Below are 6,589 nucleotides of genomic sequence, written 5' to 3' on the forward strand. Positions count from 1 at the left end.
GATTATAGTGCACCTTTACAGTGCAGTCCCCTTTATATCACAGTACCCCTAGCAATCCCAGCCCCCTTGCAGTCATGCCCCCCTATTCTCTTTAATCAGAGTGCCCTATTTTACTCTCTGGCTTCCCCTGCACAGTCCTACCTTTGGCAGGGCACAGGCAAGATTCAGCCCGTGTATCTTCTCCAGGGTCTCCCTCCCTGATGACGATGTCATGCTATCAGCAAAGCAGGGGGCAGGATGAGCTGCAGCTGGATCATATTTACAGTATATTTTGACCAAAGAGCAGCAAAGAGACATCCCCATATATTCAGCAAAGAGATATCCCCCTATATTCAGCAAAGAGATGACCCAATACAGCAAAGAGACTTTCCCATGTATTAAAAAAAAGGCCCAATCCAGTAAGGAGACATCCACATATACAGTGGGGCAAAAAAGTATTTAGTCAGCCACCAATTGTGCAAGTTTTCCCACATAAAAAGATGAGAGAGGCCTGTAATTGGCATCATAGGTAGACCTCAACTATGAGAGACAAAATGAGAAAAAAAATCCAGACAATCACATTGGCTGATTTGGAAAGAATTTATTTGGTGGAAAATAAGTATTTGGTCACCTACAAACAAGCAAGATTTCTGGCTCTCACAGACCTGTACCTTCTTCTTTAAGAGGCTCCTCTGTCCTGTACTCATTACCTATATCAATGGCACCTGTTTGAACTTGTTATCAGTATAAAAGACACCTGTCCACAACCTCGGCCTTTTGGCTAAGATCAAGTGTAGTATCTGTTCTTATCAGTGTCCAGTGGGGGTGCTACCGACCATTCTAGTTTACGGGGATGGTTGTTGTACAGTACCCTCACTGGTATGATGGGGGTCCGGAAGGCTAGTACCGGAGGGACAGAAACCAGGGAGCGCCATGATTCGTTCTGGGGCCTTGGGAGTAATTCCTCTGGGGAGACCGGAAAGACCCAGTTCCTCCTGGTTTGAGCATGCTACCTTGGTCTGGCCTGGGGCTGAGGAGGCAAAAAGTCCGCAAACTCAGTGCCCCCTGAGGAGACGCGCTCAGGGGTGTCACTAGTAACACTTGGGTGTGGGACCCCATGGTGTGAAGATGACACATGGCCACTGTTTTTACACTCTTTTTTGCACAGCGCCCTAAGGACCAGGCCTTTTGGCTAAGTCCAGGGCAATTTTTGCTACGGGCCTCAGGGCCTGGTCTGTGCACATTTCGGCACGGTACCATTTTTTTTATTTTATTTACTTTCCTTATTTAATTTATTACACTCCCACGTATTGTCACTTTTTTGCTTTCTTATGTGTGTGCTTTCACGGATGGAGGGTGTGGGTCCTCGGGCCTACCCTGAAGTCTAGGGGGAGGATGTGTGGCCATACGGTTCCTTCCTCCCCTGATCCCTAGAGGACTCTTCTCCGGGAGAGTCCCCTTGCCTAGTACTGAATGTCCGGCTTCGGCTTGGCATAGGGAACGGTGGTCCACCCGGCCTTTTGGTCAGGAGGACCAAGTGGGAACCTAGTCCCTGTCAGGAGCTTCGTGCCCCGGGGGATCAGGGACAGCGGTCCAAGCCCCTTTAGGGGTAGGACACAGCACACCCCTAAGTGCACGTTTTTCGTGTGGTGTGTTTGCACTTGCACTTTTTTGCGGACACTTACGGGTTTTTTCGATATAGTTGCACGTTTGCGGACTTAAAAAAAAAAAAAAAAAAACCTGTCCACAACCTCAAACAGTCACACTCCAAACTCCACTATGGTGAAGATCAAAGAGCTGTCGAAGGACACCAGAAACAAAATTGTAGACCTGCACCAGGCTGGGAAGACTGAATCTGCAATAGGCAAGCAGCTTGGTGTAAACAAATCAACTGTGGGAGTAATAATTAGAAAATGGAAGACATACAAGACCACTGATAATCTCCCTCAATCTGGGGCTCCACGCAAGATCTCACCCCTTGGGGTTAAAATGATCACAAGAACGGTGAGAAAATCCCAGGACCACAGGGGGGGGGGGGGGGACCTAGTGAATGACCTGCAGAGAGCTGGGACCAACGTAACAAAGGCTACCATCAGTAACACACTACGCCGCCAGGGACTCAGATCCTGCAGTGCCAGACGTGTCCCCCTGCTTAAGCCAGTACATGTCCGGGCCCGTCTGAAGTTTGCTAGAGAGCATTTGGATGATCCAGAAGAGGATTGGGAGAATGTCATATGGTCAGATGAAACCAACATAGAACTGTTTGGTAGAAACACAACTCGTCGTGTTTGGAGGAGAGAGAATGCTGAGTTGCATCCAAAGAACACCATACCTACTGTGAAGCATGGGGGTGGCAACATCATGCTTTGGGGCTGTTTCTCCGCAAAGGGACTAGGACGACTGATCCATGTACAGGACAGAATGAATGGGGCCATGTATCGTGAGATTTTGAGTGCAAACCTCCTTCCATCAGCAAGGGCATTGAAGATGAAACGTGGCTGGGTCTTCCAACATGACAATGATCCCAAACATACCGCCCGAGCAATGAAGGAGTGGCTTCGTAAGAAGCATTTCAAGGTCCTGGAGTGGCCTAGACAGTCTCCAGATCTCAACCCCATAGAAAATCTTTGGAGGGAGTTGAAAGTCCGTGTTGCCCAGCGACAGCCCCAAAACATCACTGCTCTAGAGGAGATCTGCATGGAGGAATGGGCCAACATACCAGCAACAGTGTGTGCCAACCTTGTGAAGACTTACAGGAAACGTTTGACCTCTGTCATTGCCAACAAAGGATATATAACAAAGTATTGAGATGAACTTTTGATATTGACCAAATACTTATTTTCCACCATAATTTTCAAATAAATTCTTTCCAAATCAGCCAATGTGATTGTCTGGATTTTTTTTCTCATTTTGTCTCTCATAATTGAGGTCTACCTATGATGCCAATTACAAGCCTCTCTCATCTTTTTAAGTGGGAGAACTTGCACAATTGGTGGCTGACTAAATACTTTTTTGCCCCACTGTATTCAGCAAAGAGAAACCACCATCCACCAAAGAGCCATCCCAAAAGCAGCAAAAAGACAGCCCCATACAGCAAAGAGACATATCCATATAGCGGAAAGACAGCCCAATTCAGCAAAGAGACAGCTCCATATAGCAAAGCGATGGCCCAATTCAGCAAAGAGACAGCTCCATATAGCAAAGAGATGGCCCAATCCAGCAAAGAGACAGCTCCATCCAGCAAAGAGACATCTCCATATAGCAAAGAGACATCACAATCCAGCAAAGAGAAAGCCTCTTTTAGCAAAGAGACAGTCCCATATAGCAAATACATGCCCAATTTTGCAGAGACAGCTTCATATAGCAAAGAGATGGCCCAATCCGGCAAAGAGGAAGCCTAATCCAGCAAAGAGACAGCCCCATCCAGCAAAGAGACATCTCCATATAGCAAAGACATCTCCATGTAGCAAAGAGACATCCCAATCCAGCAAAGAACTTCATATAACAAAGCAACAGTTCCATATAGCAAAAAGACAGCCCAATCTAGCAGAGACAGCTCCATATAGCAAAGATACATCTCCATATAGCAGAGAGACAGCCCAATCCAGCAAAGAGACAGCCTCATTGATCAAAGAGACATCCCAATCCAGCAAAGAGACATCTGCATGTAGCAAAATGACAGCCCAAATCCAGCAGAGACAGCTCCATGTAGCAAAGAGACAGCCCCATAAAGCAAAGAGAAAGCCCCATTCAGCAAAGAGACAGCTCCAAATAGCAAAGAGATGGCTCAATCCAGCAGAGACAGCCCCATATACCAAAGAGACAGCCCCATATAGCAAAGAGAGGCCCCAATCCAGCAAAGAAACAGCTCCATATAGCAAAGAGATGGCCCAATCCAGCAAAGAGACAGCTCCATATAGCAAAGAGATGGCCCAATCCAGCAAAGAGACGACTTAATCCAGCAAAGAGACGGCCCCATCCAGCAAAGAGACATCTCAATGCAGCAAAGAGACAGCCCCATCCAGCAAAGAGACATCTCCGTGTAGCAAAGAGACTTCCAAATCCAGCAAAGAGAAAGCCTGACAAAGCAAAGTGACAGTAGCAAATAGACAGCCCAATATAGCAGATACAGCTCCATATAGAAAAGAGACTGCCCAATCCAGCAAAGAGAAAGCCTCATATAGCAAAGCAACAGTCCTATATAGCAAAGAGACAGTCCAATCTAGCAAAGACAGCTCCATATAGCAAAGAAATGGCCCAATCCAGCAGAGAGAGCTCCATATAGCAAAGAGACAGCCCCATTCAACAAAAAGACAGCTCCATATAGAAAAGATACTGCCCAATCCAGAAAAGAGAAAGCCTCATATAGCAAAGTGACAGCCCCATATAGCAAAGAGACAGCCCAATCTATCAGAGACAGCTCCATATAGCAAAAAGATAGCCCCATTCAATAAAAAGACAGCTCCATATAGAAAAGAGACTGCCCAATCCAGAAAAGAGAAAGCCCCATATAGCAAAGAAACGGCTCAATCTAGCAGAGACAGCTCCATATAGCAAAGAGAAAGCCCCATTCAGCAAAAAGACAGCTTCATATAAAAAAGATACTGTCCAATCCAGAAAAGAGAAAGCTCCATATAGCAGAGAGACGACCCAATCCAGCAGAAACAGCCCCATTCAGCAAAGAGACAGCTCAAACCACCCACGGTTGCAGACTGTTTGGCTGTAACACATACTGGATCAGTGCACTCACCTTCCTCCACTGTGCAGCTGTCACTGTGTGCCGACCACTGTTAGGAGGAAGCCCACCGTTGAAGCTGCAGGCGCTTCCTGTGTGTCACTGACTGGAGCCTTCTTGAACTCCCTAACTTGCTGACACTGCCCCTGCTATAGGAATGGCCGCATAGCGAGTGGTGAGCGGCGGCCCCCAGCCTGTGTTAGTCCTGCTCAGACCATGATCGCCGTTTACCTCCCACTGTGAAGCCCGGTCATCAACAGGACTCCCTTCTTAGAACATGCAGCCTGACAGCCCTGGCCCACTGGGCAAATGCCCGATGTGCCCTATGGCCAGTCGAGGCCTGCATACATACCCATACTAGGGCCAATTTGGACAGGAGCCAATTAACCTATCAGCATGTTTTGGCGTGTGAGAGGAAACCGTAGTACACAGTAGAAACCCACGCAGGCACAGGGAGAGCATGCAAACTCCATGCAGGTAGTGACATGGTTGGGATATGAACCAATGACCCTAGTGCTGCCAAGTGGAAGTGTTAACCACTTGGCCACTAATACTACTTTAACTTCTCAACTATGTGCCACATTGCATCATGTTTTCATCACCCTTATCAGAGAGTGACAGCAGATACTAAAAGTGCAGCTCAGCATGTCAAATGATCTTTGTTTCTTGCCCATTCCCCCAGACATTAGGTCCATGTAAGTTCAGAACCTCCTTGTCCTGATTCCCAGAATACAGATCACATGATCACTTCCTGGAAGAACTGGTATAAACTGTAATTAAGTACTTTGCATGGCACCCTGCAGAAACCGGACTGGTAGCTTTGGGTGGCAGAAGTCTTCTCAGCATTAAAGTGGTTGTAAACCTCAGACATGAAATACAAACAAAGCTTATCCCTCTATAGTGTCTGCTTGTCTCAATCCAGAGCACTAAGTGTCATTTCTGTCTGCTACTTCCTTCCTCTCCTATCAGTATGAATCACTTCTGACATGTTTTCCTGACACTAAGAGAAAAATGGTGACAGGGGAGGGATTTTTTTTTTTTTTAAGTCCGCAAACGTGCAAACTACAACGAAAAAACCCGTAAGTGAACACAAAAAAAGTGCAAGTGCGAACACCACACGAAAAAGTGCACTTAGGGGTGTGTTTGTCCTACCCCCGGAAGGGTTGGACCGTTCACCTGATCCCCCGGGGCACGAAGCTCCTGACAGGGACAAGGTTCCCATTTGGTCCTCCTGGCCAAAAGGCCTGGTGAACCACCGTTCCTTATGCCCAGCCGAAGCCGGACATCCAGTACTAGGCAAGGGGGCTCTCCCGAAGAGAAAACCCCCTAGGGATCAGGGGAGGAAGGAACCAAAAGGCCACACATCCTCCCCCTAGACTTCAGGTTAGGCCCGAGGACCCACACCCTCCATCCGTGAAAAACACACACATAAGAACAGAAAAAGTGACAAACGTGGGAGTGAAAATAAATTAAATAAATAGAAAATAAAAAAGTGGTACCATGCCAAATTGTGCACAGACCAGGCCCTGAGGCCTGTAGCAAAAATTGCCCTGGTCCTAGCCAAAAGGCCTGGTCCTTAGGGCGCTGTGCAAAAAGAAGTGAAAAACAGTGGCCGAGTGTCATCTTCACACCGTGGGGTCCCACACCCAAGTGTTACTAGTGACACCCCTGAGCGCGTCTTCCCCAGGGGGCACTGAGTTTGCGGACTTTTTGCGTCCCCAGCCCCTGGCCAGACCAAGGTAGATCCGTCCAAATCAGGAGGTACTGGGTCTTTCCAGTCTTCCCAGAGGAATTACTCCCAAGGCCCCAAGGCCCCATGGCGCTCCCTGGTTTCTGTCCCTCCGGTACTAGCCTTCCGGACCCCCATCATACCAG

General features: G+C 47.7%; 1 pseudogene; it reads left to right on the plus strand.

Moving 5' to 3' along the window:
* The first annotated feature begins 739 nt into the window (after positions 1-739).
* On the plus strand, positions 740-855 carry LOC149467352 (U2 spliceosomal RNA; annotated as a pseudogene).
* The last annotated feature ends 5,734 nt before the right edge of the window (positions 856-6,589 follow it).

The sequence above is a fragment of the Staurois parvus genome, unplaced genomic scaffold, assembly GCF_062004578.1.
Source record: "Staurois parvus isolate SC_StPar_1 unplaced genomic scaffold, SC_StPar_1.0 ptg000114l, whole genome shotgun sequence".
NCBI lineage: Eukaryota > Metazoa > Chordata > Amphibia > Anura > Ranidae > Staurois > Staurois parvus.